Raw genomic sequence first — 18,365 nt, forward strand, 5'->3', positions numbered from 1 at the left:
CATCTCAGATGAACACCTATATAAATTTAGACCGAGCAGCGATCCGAGGGGATTACAGTTAGTGGGATGCCAGCGCGGCCGTTGGGGCAGGACATTTCTATTGGCAAAGGTCACAGCTGCTCCCAAAAACCTGTTCTGGCATCTCCACTTTCGCCCGGGGACAAGCCAGCGGCAGGGCGCAGGCTGGGGACGTCATCCGCTGCCCGAGCGCCCTTTGCGTCGAGGCCAGGGCTCCGGCAGGGGCTCCGCGGAGCGCCAGCCCCACCGGGAGCAGGGACGCAGCTCCCCCACGGACATGCCTCCGGCCACGGTGAACTGCCTCCAAACGATCCTGCGGGCTCAGGCTCCCTGATCGCGGCTCCCGGCGGGAATCCCGCGGACCCGCGGGGCAGCCGAGCGCGGCCGCGTCCAGGCACTTGTGCACGGCGGGCACCGCGGGCGCCGTCCCTCAAGGCAGGATCCGCCAGGCGGCCGCGCGCCCGGGGCAGGGAGCTTTGCGCGGCGGGCGGGCGAGCGACCGAGCAACTTTCTCCAGGGAAAGTTGCCTGTCCCCAAATTCCCAAGAGCGTCGGTTTACATCCGTGTCAGACGAGCCGGGATTAGGCTCCCCGCCGAGCTTTGCTCTGCCGCTGGTTTAAAATAACAAGGGGCAGCAGGCCAGCGCCTGGTGGAGAGGCCTCGTTTGTGCCGGCAGACGGCAGCAGCCGCCGCCGGGCCGGAGCCTGCCGCTCGCGCCCTTGAAACGCCTCCGGGCCAGCGCCAAAGGGAAGGGAAGGGAAGGGAGCGGCATTTCGGGGGCTGCAGGCAGTCGCTGCTCCCACCCAGCCCGCTCGCACTCACCGGAGCTGCCTACTCTTTTATCCGCTGCGCTTAAAAATCCCACGAAAGCCTAAAAAGTAGCTGCGCCCCCCAGCACTGCTTTGCATTGCACATTTCCCACCCCTCCAAACTCTTCCCGAACGCCACCCTTTGTTTCATCCACCCCGAGGTATTTCCCCGCAGAACAGGTCACCCCCCCGGCATGGGTATCCCGGCGGCCCGGCCAGCGAAGGGCGTTTCGAGAGCGTCCCGGGCTCCCCAGACGGCCGAGGGCAGCGGCCCGGCACGCGTGTGCCGACAGCCCCAGCAGCTCCGGCACCAGCCGCTCCGGAGCGGAGCCCCTGTTTCAGGCAGCAACTTTGCTTTCTGCCAGATTGCTATGCCAACACGTTTAATTGCACTTTTATGGAGTTTTCTCACCAGCAATAAAACACGTTATTCGCACAATGCCAGAGATGAAGGTTTAAACACACAAAAAACCAACAGTTCAGCTCCAAAATAAAGAGCAACTCTTAAAACCATACACGTATATACACATTCCTCTGCACAAGGTGGGGGAATAATTGCCCTGCTCTGCCCGCTTCCGCAGAAGGAGGCTCTCAAGCCGGTGAATAAGCGCCCCGGCCCTTTGGGCAGCTCTGCCGGAGGAATAGCAGGGTTCGTGCTCGTACCGAGCGCCCCCGTAGCAGCCAGGCATTTTGGCTGTCAGGGGGATGTTCTCGATTTTCACAAGGCATCTGCTGAGCCTGCTGCTCTCAAAGCACGAGGAGCCCGTAAGAGAAAAAGGGTGTTTTTCTGGGTTTTCCCCCATTCCATAGGAGGCAGGAAGCAGGAGTCGTATTTCCCCCGCTGTCGCTTAATGCTGAGCAAGTGGCTCCTCTCCGCAGCCCCCCGATGGGCAAATGCCCCAAGGCGGATGTCCGTCCCCTGGGACTAACCCTGGCAGCCCAGCTCCGCGTGCAGGCACTCGCCTGGCCTCGGCACACCGCACGGCCAGCGCCAGGCCCACGCGCGCAGGGCAGCTCGGCTACCTAAAGCAGCGTCATTTTCTCCTTGACTAATGCCAGCGGCAAAAAGCACTATCCAAAATGGAGCAGAACCCCTAAACTCAAAGAAGGCACTTAAGGAGAAATTAAAAAATAATAGTAATAAAATAATCTATATTGCTAAATAGAAAGTTCACATTGACCAAAAAGCTGGTTCTCTCCATTCAAGAGCTTGGAAACTCTTACCCCGACTGCAAAATCCTGGGCCCTTATTTTGGAAAGCACCAGAGCGAGCAAGGGCAAACAAGAGGAGCTGTGTCTGCGGCTGGCAGACGGAGCAGAGGTTTGCAGCAAGAGAGGAAAGGGCTAAGTGCAGGCCCAGCGCGGCAGAGCGCGGGGACAAAAGCGCCGCGGAGGTTCCCGAAGGGCCTGGGCTGCGCCGTGGCTGCTCCCCCAAATTAGTTATTGGCCCCAAGTGGAACAGCTAAAGCCAATTAGGAAATTCATAATAAGAAGCAGTCACTGGTAGCTGAAGTCAGACAAATCCAAATCAAAACCAAGGCCCAAATAGCACCTGCAGACGATGGGAGAGATTTGCCATGGAAAGACAGGCAGGGCACATGAAGAGGGGTGAAATGCAACGGCCTGCAATAGCCAGGAGAGGACATGACACGGTCTAACAGCCCCAGTTGCACAAGAGGAGCCTCTGCTACTATTTTCATCCACTGTGCACAAAAATCCCATAAAAACCTAAAAAGTAACCTGCGCTGCCCTCTCCTTGCACATTTTCCAGCAGCTCCTGCTCTCCCCTCTGTGTCCCTCCAAGCTCTTCCCAAGACACTTCATCCATCCCATGGGATTTCCCCATGTAAATGATTCACCCCACTGGCACGGGTACCCGCGCAGCAGATACAGGGACAGCAACAGGCCATCATACGATGGCATTACAGGGCGATGGCAACGGGCACCGCGGGGAGAGGGGCTGGGACATCGCTGCCCCATGGTGCTTGTCCCCAGCTGGCAGGCACGGCTAGGATTTTCCTGGCTTTCTCAAGCAGCTATTCAAAAGCCTGGTAGTCTGTGCTCATGCCAGCTCTTTCAAAGCCTCCCTGCCTCCGGCCAGCACAAGAGCCCGCTGAGGGATCTCACTTGCTTTGTTGCTGGAAAAGCAGCCGTACCCCCTCTCATCGGGGTCCATCGCTTCCGCTTTCAGGGACGGGGCTGCTGCTGCCAAGGCCAGCGAGCGGAGCGAGTCCCACTGACAGCCCCTGAATGCCACCAGTTGTTTTGTGGCACTGGCACCGGGACCAAATCCAAGAAACAGATGTAAATGGGGAGCCGCAATGCTTCAGCGTCCTGGAACATCGCAAGGAGCATCGGGCTGTTCAGAGGGAGAAAGGCTTTGCCATGCAGTCTGCAATAGAAGTATTCGTTCAAGGGGACAGGAGTGAGAGCCGATGACTTTGCACGTCAGAAGAGCTCCCAAGCCTAATGAGATGGGGGAGATCACTGATGAACAGCTCATCGCAGTGCAAAAATAGCCCGTTCCAGAGAATAACAGCTCAGGCTCATGGGGCAGCAAGCGCCTGCAAGTGCCCTGTCCGTGTCCAATGTCACATCGACAGAGCCAGGGCTGGTCCCAAGACCTCCATAGGAACCCTCCAATGTGACTTTATCCTGCTGCTTCCTTCCGTTCTCCTCTTCAGCCCTTTAAAGCCTCACAGGTGGAGTCATCGGGGGAGTCTGATTCAGCAGACATTGCTCTAAGCTTTTTTAGTGCTCTACTGCAACAGGAGAGAGGGAGTTCCCATGGCGCTTAGGGAAGAGACTGTTGCATGTTCCCACACCAGAGCTGCCCTTCTTTGCTCAACCAGCTGAGCAAGGCAAAAAGTTATTGCATTAAAAAAAAAGAGAGAGAGAGAGAGAGAAATTGAGAGACAGAAGGCAGGAGGTGCAGGAGAGCGTGCAGCCCTGGACCGCCTCATCCACTGGCGATGGCAGGAGGCACGTCCCCCGCCGCAGGGCAAAACCGGCCACGACGCCGGCTCGCCAGAAAGCCGAGCCCTGTGCCGGCACCAGCTCAAACAGCAGCGCCGAGTGCTGGGTGCAAAACGGGGTGCACGACACTGCACAAAGGCCCCATTCCAGGGAGCCTGGCCCCCGAAACAGCACAACGAGGTGGAGTTGGAAAAGCAGGTTTCTGTGCACAGCGCTATCCATGACCCTTTGTACACAGCAGCTAGTTGGGAAACAGAGTAATGACGCCACTGTAGGCTGCCGGCGCTGAGGCAGGATGGCTCTGTGCCAGAAATAAATATTGCCCCTATTATTCATGTGGCACAAGCCGCACTTGTTGCAAAACCCCATTCTTCAAGGCCCTTTAGTGTTTTTTAATGGTGTCTCTGCAGCGTGGCAGCAATTCCTTCCAAAGCTGCCGGAGCCCCTTGGTGCTGGTGACTGATGCTCTTCCCTCGCAGTCAGCAGCCTCCCCAGAAACACTGGAACGGGCTTTCACGTTATCAGTAGTACGATGCCTACGGCACGGAGCAAAAATAAGCTTCCCAGGAAGGTAAAAATGGTTCACGCATAGCAATAGCTTAACTGCTGCTGACACCATTCGGGTGGGCAACGCATGTAGCGCCAACAGAGAGCAGGCGAGAGTTCGGCTCCACATACCGTGAGAGTTTGGCTCCACGGGCGAGGGTTTCCTTAGGGGCAGGAGAGGTGTGTCGGCAGCGGCAGGCAGGCTGTGCTGCTCCGGCTTGCGCTGGTAAGCTGCCAAGACCCCCCTTGCCCTCCTCATAGCGGGATGTCAGACTTTGCGGCCAGCCCAGATGCTGCCCCCCGAGCCGCGTGCACCGACTGCCTCGGGGCAGAGTCCCGACGCTGTTTGCTCTCCTTAATCTGCTGCAGATTGGCTGTTGCAGTGTGGACAGAAGCGGTGCGTCATGCTTGATCCCCCTCGCCGCCAGCGTTCGCCTTCGGAGGCAACACGCAGCCCGGGAGCTGCACTGATCAGGTCCTCGGCAGGGAGCTCCCGGCCCCACGCGGCTGCTTCCCTGCTTTAGCTCTAGCGGGGCTGTTTTCTGGGCAGGCTGTGAAATTCATCCTGATTTCCCAGTTTTGGTGGCTGCAGGGAGGCCTTCGCTTGCCTTCCCAGGGCCAGTCCGGCCGCGAGCATTTGGGTGCGGGCAGGCATTCATGACCAAGACGCACAAAGGCCAGCGCGGCATTCATCTGTGTCAAATTGTGTTTTCTTTATGAGCAAGATAACACAAAGTGCTATTTCGAGCATTTGCAATTTTCTACTTGAATAGGTCGCAAAGTGGCCACCTGGCTGGCGCTCTCTGAGAGCGGCTCGTGAGCAGCGGTAACGTGAGACCAGCCCCGTAACGGGATCTCGAGCCCAGCCTCCCTGGGCAAGTTTAACTTTACAAATTGCCACTGTCAAAAAAAATGCCCACGGCTGCCGTTCGCCCTCCTGAGAGCGTCGGCAAGTTAACTTCCCCCAGCAGCCCCGCGTTGGCCCAAGAAACGCTGCAGATTTGTAAAGGTCAGAAGATCAGCAATGAAACATTACACCAAAGCTTGCTATTTCTCACAGCCTTTTGCAATATGATAGTGAAATCAGCTATGGTATGGCCAGGGCCCAGGAGTAACACTAGCTCCCAGCATTGCTTGAAAGACCTGATTCCCCCGCGGGCAGGGCAGGTATACGAGGGCCAGGCAAGGGCGGCTGGTTGGGGGCGCCGAGCAGAGGACAACCTGGGACCGGGCGGTTTTCCGCCGGCTCTGCTTGCCGCTCTCGCTGCGGGTGCAGGAGACCTCTGCCCGCGACAATGCGACCACAAGGGCAGCAGATTTCACAGCTGCTGGCTCAGGAGCACCTGCTTGTGCCCCGATACCAATTTCTGGGTGACTGCCAGTCCCAATTACAAAAGCTGCCAAAATAACATTGTCCCACAGTGAGCTTAGAGCAGAGGAATGTGCACCGTCAAGCTGCCGCTGCCAGCAGTAACCCTCAGCATGCAGAGCATCGTTCTGCCCCAGGAAAACGCAGTTTCTGACGGCTGAGACAATCCTGATAGTGGCTATGTCGTGACAGCTGTCACGAAGGCAGAGCACAGTCTGGGAGGCTCAGGAGGGAGCTATCTCAATACTTGCTTTCCTATCCCTCCTGAAATTTTGCAGACTCTTCTGTACTGTAGCAGTTCCTCAGGCCAACACCAGCAAGGAGTTAGCCCCAATCTTCGGTGTTGGGACATGCTGCTGATTTTGCCTTTGTTTCTCCCTAAAAGGAAAATGGCATCATCTAGGCAAAGGTCTGCACCAGCTTGCTGAATTAAATAAGCCATGACACCTCACACACCAAGGCTTTGCAGGAAAGCAATCAGGGAGCTGGCAGATTTCTGTGCATTTCCATCATGGATGGAGAAAAGTCTTACTTGTCCTCAAAAATTTCTTCCAGCAGACGATTTCATTGAGGTTTTTATCAGTCCCAGATGCTGCAAATGAGCACAGGTAGAGCAGAATTCAGCAACTATACATGAGACTTGGGCAACAGCTTAAATAACATCTCTGTATCTGGGACCATGTAAGAAATGTTGTCATACAGAGCACCGGGAGCAGCAAGAAGAGGCTATTTTGGGCTAATAGCAACAGCAGAGCAATTTGGCTAATCGTTAAATCTCATGTTTTGTGCCTTCATCACACAGAAGCGCTGTCTTTGATCTGCCAACTATCAATGCGTTGTTTCAGGTCATCACCGCTCCCTTCAAAGACTCTGGGCTAAGCAATAAGACTATTTTAATCAATGAATGTGTTCATTCACCGAACACCAATGTCAGCACTTGCTGGAGCAACTTAGGAACAAAGTACCTTTCTCTGAGCTCATCTGCTCCTGAACAGGCTGGGTAACTTCCAGCCCTGCTAATGGTGCTCTCCTCACAAAACCCGTGTCTCCAGGAGCTTCAGATCAGGCTGCTGAAGTTCTCAGTTGGGGTGGTGTCTTGCCCACCTTAGTACCTCTCCAGTGCCATGATCTGATTGCAGCAATTTCTTGCCTAATTTATTAGTTCAGGCTTTGACTGCAGCGCAATATAGATGCTGTTACTGAGTGGCTCTTGTATCGATCTAAACTTGTCTGCAGCCACCCTTATCTCCCTTTCTGTGGCTTGGAGTCTGACCCCGCTGCAGCTCACTTCTCTAACCGCTTTCATCAAAGCACAAACATGATCCAGAATTGCTGGCTATTAATTCTGCTGAAAGTTAATATTAGAGCATCCACGTGTAGGACAAGTAACCCTGATTAATGGCGTATACAGGGACGCTAGCTTGAGGCTTCAGTAGGAGTATTGCACTCCTCGAGCGGGGAACCGTGGTGGAGGATTCCTGCTTACAGAGCGGGTGGTTAAAAGCATCATGTAGCAGGGAAAATGCCTCTAGATAGTTGCTGCAGGAGGTCTTTGCTGCGCTGCAGAGCCGGGTCTAGGAACCATCCTGCTGGGATATAACGATGCTCAAGTAGTATGGGAGTAACAGAGACCAGAGGCCTCCATCACCTAAGGGGCAGCTGCTGCCAAATTTGGAGGATTCTAGATTTTATTATTTATTATTCTTACTCTGTGACAAGATTCAGTTGCACTGCATGCAGCAGTGATTTTCGCTTGGAAATACGGGGTTTTTGGAAATAGCGGGCAGGCATTTTCCACCCATTTGCTGCAATACGCTCTCCCTGTCTGAGATCTCACTTCAACAAACGAAGCCCTCCGACTCCTGCAGTATCACCCCGCACCCAGGGCTCGGGGGCAGACTCCCATCACCCACTCTGTCCCATGGCGAGCAGACAAAAGTCTCTATCTTCTGGGCAATCATTAACTCCTTCCCAAGAGCCAGAGAGACGTGAGAAGCCGCCCCGGCTCTGCAAACATATTAATGGCTCGAGTGGTGATTAGCCAGGGTGAAAGAGCTGTGCAGGGCAGCGTATCCAGCCTTCCTACGCCTCGGAGGACACAGGGGCATCGGTGCTGCGCAGAGCTCTGACAACGATACAGGTCCCCAGCCTGGGATTTTGCCACCACCAAGGTCCTCAGACAGTCAAACCAGCGCAAATTCCCAAGTTTCAATGGGATTGCATGAAGTTTGTGCTCGCTGAGCCTCTCATCCCGGGAAAAAAGGAGCAAGACAAAGGGCCCGAGCTGCTTAGTCCAGTCCCTGCCATTGCAGGCAGCCAACGTCCAGCATTAACTCAGCAGAGGAAATGTTTAACCGTCCTCTGGGTCCTGCAGCGGGAGGGTGAAATTGTGGCCACATTCAAGTCAAAGCCTCAGCTGACTTCAACAGGGCCTGAATTTTATCTGCGGATTGGGAGACGGCAATGTGTGACAGTGCTCCCTCCCCACCTGCACTTCCAAAGGTCACTGCGCGCTGAGACTAGAGATTTAATAAAGATACAGGCGGGCAGGGCCAGACAGAGGAAGGGCTGTGTGCTGTGGAGTTTACAGCTTGCACGGAGGCTCCTGCGTGACGTAGCCCCGCGGACAGCAAGCCCGTCCTGTCTGCAGTGTCACCACCGTCACTGCGGGCACGTCGGGCAGTCTGCGTCACGCGAGCACTGAAAAGCCAGTGTTTCTGTTGGGTATTTGCTTGATACGCCTGGGGGTTTTTTAAATTTAAGTAGACACAAGAGATGCGTCTGTACAAGAAAGCTCTTGGTGCCACAGCAATTGGCTAGACAAATTATAGCCAGCAGCCAACATCACTAACAAAGTAACGCAGCAGGTAATAAGCCAATCTAACGAACGGCCCCAGTAACGAGGACCCGGCTGTGGGCTCCCCCAGAGCCCCGGCAAACTGCCATCTTCCTCTTCCCAACATTCATTATTTAACCGTACAGCTGCTCATCACTTATACCTTTGGTGCATACTCAGCACAGCATTATTTTGTCTTTACATGTACACTGAATGAAAAAATCATGTCACTTCCTCGGCAGGGGAGACTCACAGTCCCATAGAAATGAGCTCTAGCAGGCTGGAGAGCTGTGCCAGGGGGGGCCATGATGAGGAGCCGTGCTGGAGCCGTGCCGGAGCTGTGCCGCCTGGCTCTGCTGCCAGGTCCCAGCATGGGAGCTCCCCTGGGCTCAGGGTGACACCTCCAAACAAGACCCCTCTCCTGCCATCCCACCTCGCATTTGGATCAGTGTTTTAGGGGTTGCAACTGTGCGCACTTCACATCTGGAGGCAATGCCATAGTCTGGATCCCGGGATCAATCTCATTTCTACTCAAGGGCTGCCTGGTTTCACCCTTGCCACCATTCTCCCACACCACCCGTCAGTCACCAGTATATTCCCAGTGCCAAAGAGCTTGGGGTCACCCCAGGCACCTGCAGGACCTCTGCAGCTTTCAAAGCAACGTTGGACGGGCCATATGGGCACAGGAGATGCAACAAGGGGTCTTGAAGGACCCATGGGGTGAGCTCTCTCCATATCGCCTTGTCCTGGGACACGAGGACATTGCATAGGGAATATGGGGGCAGTTTGCCAGCCCTGCAACTCACCTTCTGAAGGAGCCACTGGAGATAAATATCACCTAGCAACCGGCTGCTTTGACACAGTAACCTCCAGGGAGCTGTGGAGAAATACAAAGGCTTTTTGTTAATCCCAAAGACTCAGGAGCACAGGTTGAGATTGCTTACTAATTTCGATACCAAAGCGAATCGTCGTTCATATAACTCCTAGAAAAACAGCTTTGCCATCAAACTGCCTTTGGTTCGAGGGGTTCCTACACACCCCCAAAACCTGCGTCCTAGAGGAGAAGACCCTGAGCGCGGGAGCTGCTCACGCACTACGATGTGCATCGGACAGATGTACGTCCATGACATTTAGCTTGCCATTTTCTCATTTGTTTTACTCAGCCTAACGCAGGTCCTGAGGGATCACAGCCTTTTTCCACTCCTGCATCTCCCAGCCATAACCACACTCAGGAGCTCCAAGTAAGTTCAAAACCATGCGCTTTACTGCCTTTGACACATCTCCAGTGAACTTGCAGGCCCAAAGCTCACCACTTCCACCTTAGCCTGTTCAAAAGCAATACAAGAAGAGCAGGACAGATGTGCACCCATCTCTTTTTTGCTTGGAAATTGTGGCACGGTATTTTGCAGTGCGCAAGCGAGCAGTCCAGCTTAAGGGCAATGGGCAATACTGTGGGAATCCGCATGGCTACAAAAGATTTGCAGGTGGTGTGTGGACTGCAAGGCAGGCTGCAGTGTGAACAGAAAGCGCACCCTGGAAATGAAGGTTTAGAGTGGAAACAGAAGCATAAAGGCAGGGAGCCTTTACTAAACTTAACGTCATCACTATTTTAAAGAGAGGAGAGCGCTGGCTGATGCTAGGGCCGTTTGGCAAGAGCTCAGATTCCTGCCTGCTGCCAGGGGGGTGCTGCAGAGCCTGGTGCAAGCGCCTGAAAACTCGCCCATCCCTTGCTTTTAAGTAACACTTGGAGGGTTGTTGCCAGTCGCTAAAGAGGTAATACGCCCCCGCGTCCTTGCAAGGCAGTTAGTCACCCTTTGGGCCCAGCTTCTCCCTACCTGCTGGGTATTCGTCATCCTTACCAGAAAGCTGTCCGAGCCCAGCTAACGCTTTCACCTTGCAGGGCTGCGACCTCTCCCCAGGCACCTCTGCAGAAGACAGGGGAAATACAGATTTCCTCAAATTTGCCTTACTTCACCGCAGAATGAAACGTGGAGCATTTTATATGCCAAAGAGAAGGCAGATGTGCCTAGCGCTGCGGACAAGTCACGCAGGCCTGGCACCAGGCTGAGACACCACACCGACTGCATGCCCAGACGGACAGACCGACACCACCGATACCAGCTTAGAGGTTGCACGGGTCCTTGCCACCTCTCTCCATCTTTAATTCTTTTAGTCTTTTTTTGCACTGAAAATTAGACTGGTCCTGAAGCACCTAAATTTCAGGTTTATTTTGCTAGTGCCTAGAAAAAACGCAGAGGCTCATGGAGCAGCAGGGCACAGCTCCAAGGAAGGGCCAACAGGGAAAGCGAGGGGCCCCCTTTAAAGGAGCCACAGCCTTTGTCTGGAGGCAGAAACCATCACTGATTTAAAACATTGCCCTTTTTTTAACCCACAGATGGTCACGATTGTGTGAACGTACGCACAGAGGCACACGTACGCACACAGCACGCACCTAAGGCAATGCAGGCCAGCAGGCCTTTCTGCTCCCGCGTTTAAGACTCCACCTCAGTCAAAATTAAACAACTCCAGGCCAGGAGATTAAAAAAAAAACAAAAAAAAACAGCACTTAAAAGTCTTTAGTAGCAAATGACTGGCAATTCCTCCTATGTTTCAATATATTCTCCTATTTTAGAGCAATACCTGCACAATCACATGCCATGGGTAACTTGGGAGAAATACCAGCCCGACGGGAAGGATGCTCAGCCTGCGAGCGGCAGCCTGGCAAGGGCAGCGGGGGGAGAAGCTCCCACGCTCGGGCGCCCCTCCACTTCTCTCTCCTTTCTTTTCTTCCAGAAAGGATATTCTCTCCAGCCCACGTGCCAGAGCAGAAGCGGGAAGCCTGCGAGCGGCGGCTCGGGTGAGTGCCCAGCAGCTCGCGCCCGGCCACGAGGGGCTCGCGCTGCGCCCTGCGAGGCAGGCTGGGCGCCTCCGGGGGCTCCGCTCTCGCTCGGCGGCGCTGAGCCCTTTGCGGGAGGACGCAGCCGGGACGGGGAACCACGCCGGGACCCCCGAAGGGGCAGGCAGAGCTGCTCACCGCGGCAAGGGCAGGCTGCGCGCGGGAGCCCCACAGCTCCGCGCGGAGGAGCGGGAGGGCACAGCGTGAAACACGGAGGGGGAAAAGGAGGGAAAAGCCCTGCAGTGGCCAAGGCAGCCTGGCCCCTTTCTCCAGTCCTTTTCTGGGCCGGGGCTGCCGAACCGTCTCCGGAAGAGCTCTCCCGGGGCAGCACCGGCTACGGCCCCACAGCGCGGCTCTGGGGGCTTCGCCGCGACGCCCGCAGCACGGGATGATTGCCCGCAGGCAAGGAGGGAGGCAGGGCGGGCGCCGTCTCCGCCGAGGGCCGGGGACGCTCCGCACCTTCTGGGCTCTTGCAACATGCCAAGGAATAATCCCGATAACAAGAGCGGTTGCCCTGGTGCCGGGTTTTGCTGTTGCAGCGGTTGCTGGAGAGAGTGGGCGTGCGGCTTCCTCTGGGGCGATCTGATTTCTACGGGAGCGTATTTAAGGCGTGTTTAGGAGAAACTACCCTCGCCGTCCCCGGGAGCGGGGCCGCGTCCCCCCCGCCAGCTCCACGCGGCCACCGTTCCCGGCGCAGGGGTCACGGCAAGCGGCTGCTCCGGCGCCTCCGAAGGTGTTTCCTTCAGAGATAAAGAAAAAAAACAGTTTTTTTGGCAGTCGTGGGAAAACATCGCCCGGCAACGAGCTGAAAGGGAGCGAGTTCCCGGCGCGGAGCGAGCCCGCGGGCCGGGCAAGGCCGCGGCGTCGGGGAGCCGGTGGGATGGCGAGAGCGGAGGGGAGGGAGCGAGGGCGCAGCGGCGGGCGCCACGTGACCCTCCATCCTCGCTCCGGCTGAGCGGAGCCGGCAGGACTCGGCGAGCTTCGCGGGAGCCGCGCGCCGGGCTGGCGGGGCAGGAGGGCGAGGGCAGCCCGCGCAGCCCCATGTGGCGGGGTGCGGGCGGGTGGGCGAGCGGGCCGCCCGGCGCCCCCGGCCGCCCCCGCGCCGCCCTGCTGCGATCAGGTAAGCCCCGGGCCGGCGGCGCGAGCCAGCGCGCGGGGTTTCCCCGGGACGGCCGGCGGCGCGGGGACGAGCGCCGGCTTGTTCTCCCGGGGTTGCTCTGCGCTGCAGAGGTATCCGTGCCCGGATGACTTTAGAGCCAGTTTTAAACTGCGTCATTCGGGATAGCTTTTTTTCTTTACTACTTCAGCAGCTCAGTGCCTAGGCTGGGAGCGGCAACCCCTATGTTTCTGCCTCTCGGAACGGACAAATTTCCCAAGCGGTGCCGTGCTGCCGTTCACACGTTCCTCTGGGAACGGAATGAGCCTGGACAGGGGATAGTCGCCGATATAATCCCTGCGGTGCAACCCGAGAGATTTTTCCCTGTGTTCAACAAAATACCTTCGAGCTACCTTAAAAAAATTCACTAACGATTGCAACGCCGCCGTGCCTCTATTGTACCCTGGCAAATGCCCAGAGCAAATATTTGATGATGTATTAAAAGTAAGTTTGCGATTATCAGAAAGATTGCTAAGCATCTGTCACCGCTTTACAAAACGAAGTGAGCTGTTGCACATGCCGTTTCCAAAAGGCATCTGACTGATATCCCTTGTTAATCGTTAACGGCGAGTGGGATCCCAGGCTTGTCATCTTGGCTTATCGCAGTCTGAGGCATTTAAATGGAATTATTAACCAGTAAAATCAATCTCTCCTGCCTCCCGAAAGGCAGGATCCTGCTGCCGCCGAACTTCACGAGTGTTTGCATGACCAGCCGGCACAGAACAGACCACGGCTCGGCGGCAAACACCAGGCAGCGCAGCTAGCCCAGCCCCGCGGGGGCAGCGTTCGTGCCTTCCCAAAACGCACGAGCGAGCACGAAGCTCGCCGGGTGCCTCTGCGGCCATCCAGGGCCCGGAAATTCGGGCGGCTCTGGAGGTGCTCGTGAGCAGCTTCGACCGGCACCCCAGCGCCCGGGCTGCGGGGGCGCAGAGCAGGGGGGGCGCGGATGTTCCCGCGGGGGCCGGCAGCAGGGTGTGCACCGGGCTCGGGAAGGACCCGCAGGACTGGGGGGGAGCACTGGGAATACTGGCAGGGAGCACTGGAAGGATGGGTGGCAGGGCACTGGTTATACTGGGGGGAGCACTGGAAGGACTGGCAGGTGGCACTGGCTGTATTGGGGGGAACCACTGGCTGTACTAGCAGGGAGCACCAGCAGTACTGGGGGGAACACCAGCAGTACTGGTGTGGAGCACTGGTGGAGCGCACTAGAATGATGGGTGGGGGGCACTGGCTCTATTGGGGGGCACTGGAAGTACTGGTAGGGAGCACTGGCTGTACTGGGGAGACGACTGGCTGTGCTCATGGGCTCTACTGGGGGGGGAACCACTGGCTGTACTGGTAGGGAACACTGGCTGTACTGGTGGGCAGCACCGGCCCCTGCAAGCACTTAGGGGACGGGGGAAGCTGGACCCGGCGGGCGGCTGGGCGAGGGCAGGGACGGGAGCCGTGGGGGCACCGTGCATGGCCATCCCGGCGCTCCTCCCACCGCGCCGCGCTGGACCCCCGTCGGAGGCCGGGGCATGGGGCAACGCTGCGGCTGCCCCCCGTCCCCGAGCGGCACCAGCTGCCATCCTGCCAGAAAGCCCCGCACTGAAATCGGGGCAAGCGGGAAGATACAGCAAGTGGCAGTGCGAAAAGCTGAGGCTTTTTGCACTGATAACAAAGCAGCTACCGCCCCTGCAGCCACAAAAACCCAGAGCTCAAGCCCCAAGTGCTGCTTAACATGAGCAGAGGCCAGGGAAGGCCTGCAGAGGATTGCTTTCCCTAAAAAGCCGCTCACGGCTAAAGCGCCGCGTTCGCCTCTCTGCTTCGCGTTTCTTCCTGCCGCGCACCGTGACCTTGCGGGTTTGCTCTCTGCCTTTTCGTCCCCAATGCAGCCACGACGCCCAGCAGGGCGCCCGCGGCTCGGCCTCGGCGACCCGATAGCCAGGAATCATTTCCCAAGGCGGCCACCTCGAGTTACACGGGCCCTGCTGCGTTACAAGTACTAGAATTAGGCTTGCTTAATTATTTAACGCTATGGATTAAGAGCAGGCGGAGGTCCTGTGCTCGTCCTTCCGGAGTGCGCGCATGACTGTGGTGCCGAGCGAGGGCGCGCGTGCCAGGTCCCCCCCACGGCGCGCTTCCCCCGCCGCCTGCCGGCGGAGCGGGGCGAGCCCCAGCCCCACGAGCTCCAGAGCTGCCGCCGCAGCAGGGGAGGCGAGGAAAGGAAAATAACGGCGAGGATGGGAATCGGTGCCATCCCACGCCGCCGGGGTAATAATTAGCATCTGCCAATCTTCGGGCTCGCCGTACCGGTGTTGTTGTTATCCATCGGCGAGGCAGTAAGCCGCTGCAGTCGTTAAGCTAATACGAAGGAATGACTGGGATTTTGTTCCAGGCTCAGCTCCTTTATAGAGACATACAGATTAGTTATTGCTTTAAGATGCATTTTGCAGCCTTGACTCGGGGGGTTTTCAGGCCCTGCAAACCCAAAAGCTCCTCTCCGCTTTCGGCAGCAGCCGCTTCTCGCCCACTAACGATGGCACTTTGGTACCTCTTTCTTTTCTGAATCTACCAACTGTGCAGAAACGTGCAGAAAATGGCTTTTGAAAGCAAACGTCCTGGCTTGGAGGATCAGAGCGGCCCAAACCGCTCGTCCGTCCGGAGGCAGAGCCTCACGCAGGGTGGGCAGCACCAGAAAGCAACGCTCGCCACGCTGTGCAAAGCTTTGAGGAGCAGAGACCGTTATACAATTTTCACTGTCCTGTGACCCCAGAGTAATGCGGGAGAGAGCCCCTAGTCACAGCAAATTAACTAAGTTTCTCAGATTTGCAAGACAGTCAAAACCCCGCTGTTTTTTTTTTCTCATCTGCAAATGTGCGCGGGAGGTGCTTAGCCAGCAGCAACAGCGGATGATTTCAGCACAGCTCTTACAGCACATCTTAACAGCCTCCTTCCCTGGCGCTGCTACAAGGATTATAAAGCAGACAAAACTTTACCAGACTTGTAACAAATTAATACTTCCTTTCTTTAAGTTGTGATTTTGGAACAAGAGTCAAAACAACTGCCCCTTTCTGACGCTTCACCTTGCCAGAGTCTCTGCGGCAGCATACACCTGTAGATGCCGACGTGCCAGCTCGGTCGATACAATCGAAAGCATTACGTAGGTCTCCTCAAAAGGCCTGAGAAACGTCAAGGCTACCTGTGTAGGATACACCCATGGGTGCAAAAGGAATCAAGCCGTGCAAGACTGCCCCAGAATAACCTCCCGTTAAAAGCACAAGAGGTCTCCTATGGATTACGTACCGCCTCTCGTGGGTTACCGCGTGACTTGTGTACGGGATGCTGAGATACACAACAGCCTGCACCTGAGCGTTTCCAATATATTCCTTTTCCAGCAACACACTAAAATAATTGCTGGCCCTTCGTCCCAGGAGATATTCAGCACTCAGCTGGACAAGGCCTGAAAAACCTGATCTAAGCTGGCCCTGTTTTGAGCAGGCGGTTGGACTAGAGGATCTCCAGAGGTCCCCGCCAGCCCCAGTTATTCTGTAATTCTAAAACACAGGGTATTAATATTAGGAAAATTATGCAAATTAGTAAACAGCAAGAACCCAAGAATCCAAAATTAAAGACGAACCTTCATCTTAACTCTTTTCTGTAGTGCTTAACATACAGCATAACCTCTTCTGTCATTACGCTGCACTGGGACAAGCCGTAGGGCCTAACTCCAGTTCCCTTCTAGACAGTGGAAATGCTCTGACTGAAAACAGTCATTGTTTAGAAAACATCTGGTGAGTATTAAAGCACAGAGCACATCAGGAAGGCTCCCCGCGGACCAAGGGTCGCCTTCTCTTGCAGCAACACAACCGCACAGTGTTGCGGTGGACATTACCGCACCTAGCGCGTGGAGTCAGAAACACCAGCTGGCTCCTCCAGCCGACGGGCTTTCGTCCTTCCACTAAGATTTATGAACTTTCAGCGCGAGAACATTAGGAGTCTCACCTGTAGGGCCCCTGGCACTGCACAGGCAAATCATTTTTCTTCCCCCTTCTCTCTCCTTTTCTAACATTGAATGTGCTGAAAGCTCATGCTCTAGAAAAAAAAAAAATCGTTAACTTCTATTTAACAACTAGAAGTGAGCATGTACGGCCGCTATCCCAGTGTTTAAAGCAACCGAGCCTAGCGTAGAGATCCTGTGCTCTCAAGACTTACCGCCACCTGCCCMCGGGCTAATGCTAATGTACAAAACCCTTGCAGTGTGGGTGAGGACAGTGCCACACCACCATAGCCTTCCTAAGGGGAAGATGAAGAAACAAGATCTTTGTGCCTCTGAATCTAGATCAGGCATCTTCCTTGTACTGTATTTCTTTCTAGCATTGGCTCAGCCAAACTATTTCTAATTTTTCCCCATTTTAAAAAGTTTCTCCCAGATCATATCACAAAGCGCTCTGCTCCGATGTATTCACACGATTCCAACAACACGCAGAAAGTTTGCTTCAGCTTATTAGAAAAAAAAACGCTAAGCTGGGCTGAGATGAGGCTTTGGAAGGAGCAGAGCTGGGCGTGGGAAGCTGGTAAAAGCTGGAGTCACCACAAAGACCTGGTGCATTTAGTATCCGCACTTTGGCAGACACAACGCAGCTTCAGTTCAGAACAGAAATGTCAAATCCTTGGGTATGGCAAAAAATTCCAGAAAAGGGAAGTTTCCCCACTGTTGCAGTTGTACATGTCATAAACTCAAATTATTTCACAGGCTCAGATTACTTGTGTAAATACCTTTGAGCTAGCTTTGATGCCCCATGCTAAGTATGTTATTTCACAGTTTTCTTACTTGTGAGACATATATTACCAGCTTCTTTCAGCATTATTTCTTGCGTGTGTCCTGAAGTTGGTTCTTTGAAAAATATGTATTCATAAAAAAATTCCAGGCATTCAGAAAAACAGAGATTATTCTCTGTAATTATAGTTTTAAGTGATCATTTCTGTCCAGGGAATGGTCCCTCGAGCTAGTAGTGTTACAAGCCCTGATCCAGGGCTCTGATTCTGGAGGTCCTGGAAATTTTTTCCAGTCTCATCTTTCCTACCAAATAACGGGGTCTCACATAATAATGAACAGTGATACTGTCTGACCCTGGATCCCCTTCCCAGAATACTGCTTTCTGCCTATTTTTATGTTGATGACATTTTGTGGAGTCTCATTCTCTGCCCAGAAAGGGATCCCATAAAATACTTGAGGAAGAGCAGTTTGGTCCTTTTCTAGCTATTTACCCATATCGAAAACCTCTCCCTAGATGGCCTGGTCAGAAAATCAGTACTCAAACAGTACGGACACCAGAAGTAAGAGACTACAAACCATTTGTTTCATAGATTCCAGCTAAAATTAAACATCAACCTGTGCTGCAGAAGATAACATCAGCGGTTTTGCAAGTTAAACCTACTGAAAACCAGTCGTACAGCATCGCACAGAGAAGTAGCACCTTGGAGTACGGGGTTGTGCGCAGTGCTGAACACAGAGAAACTCGGTTTGCAGCTGGCACAGAAAAGGGCCGTAGGACGTGCAAGGGGACGGAGGGCCTGTCGCAGGGGCACGGAGAGCCTGTCGTGGGGGGGAAGGACAACGAGCGAGGAGAGCTTGGCGGTGCTTCGGCAAAACAAGAGTCAAGGGAAGGAGACGTGCTCGCTACCTACTACGCAGGCTCATCCTAAAGCCATGTTCAAGGGGAGGCTGAAGAGGAGAGACGGATGGGGAACGGTTGGCAGGAGGGAAGGAATTT

General features: G+C 55.0%; 1 long non-coding RNA gene across 1 annotated transcript in view; it reads right to left on the bottom strand.

Annotated features, from left to right (window-relative positions):
- Positions 1-5,043: 5,043 nt before the first annotated feature.
- LOC112976611 overlaps positions 5,044-18,365 on the bottom strand; it is a 40,962-nt gene continuing 27,640 nt past the window's right edge. The window contains exons 5-6 of the long non-coding RNA XR_003257107.1: positions 9,361-9,431; positions 5,044-6,310 (exon numbers count right to left, since the gene is read on the bottom strand). This is a non-coding gene — a long non-coding RNA (uncharacterized LOC112976611). The remainder of the gene's footprint in view (positions 6,311-9,360; positions 9,432-18,365) is intronic.

The sequence above is a fragment of the Apteryx rowi genome, unplaced genomic scaffold (genome assembly GCF_003343035.1).
Source record: "Apteryx rowi isolate R43461 unplaced genomic scaffold, aptRow1 scaffold_75, whole genome shotgun sequence".
NCBI lineage: Eukaryota > Metazoa > Chordata > Aves > Apterygiformes > Apterygidae > Apteryx > Apteryx rowi.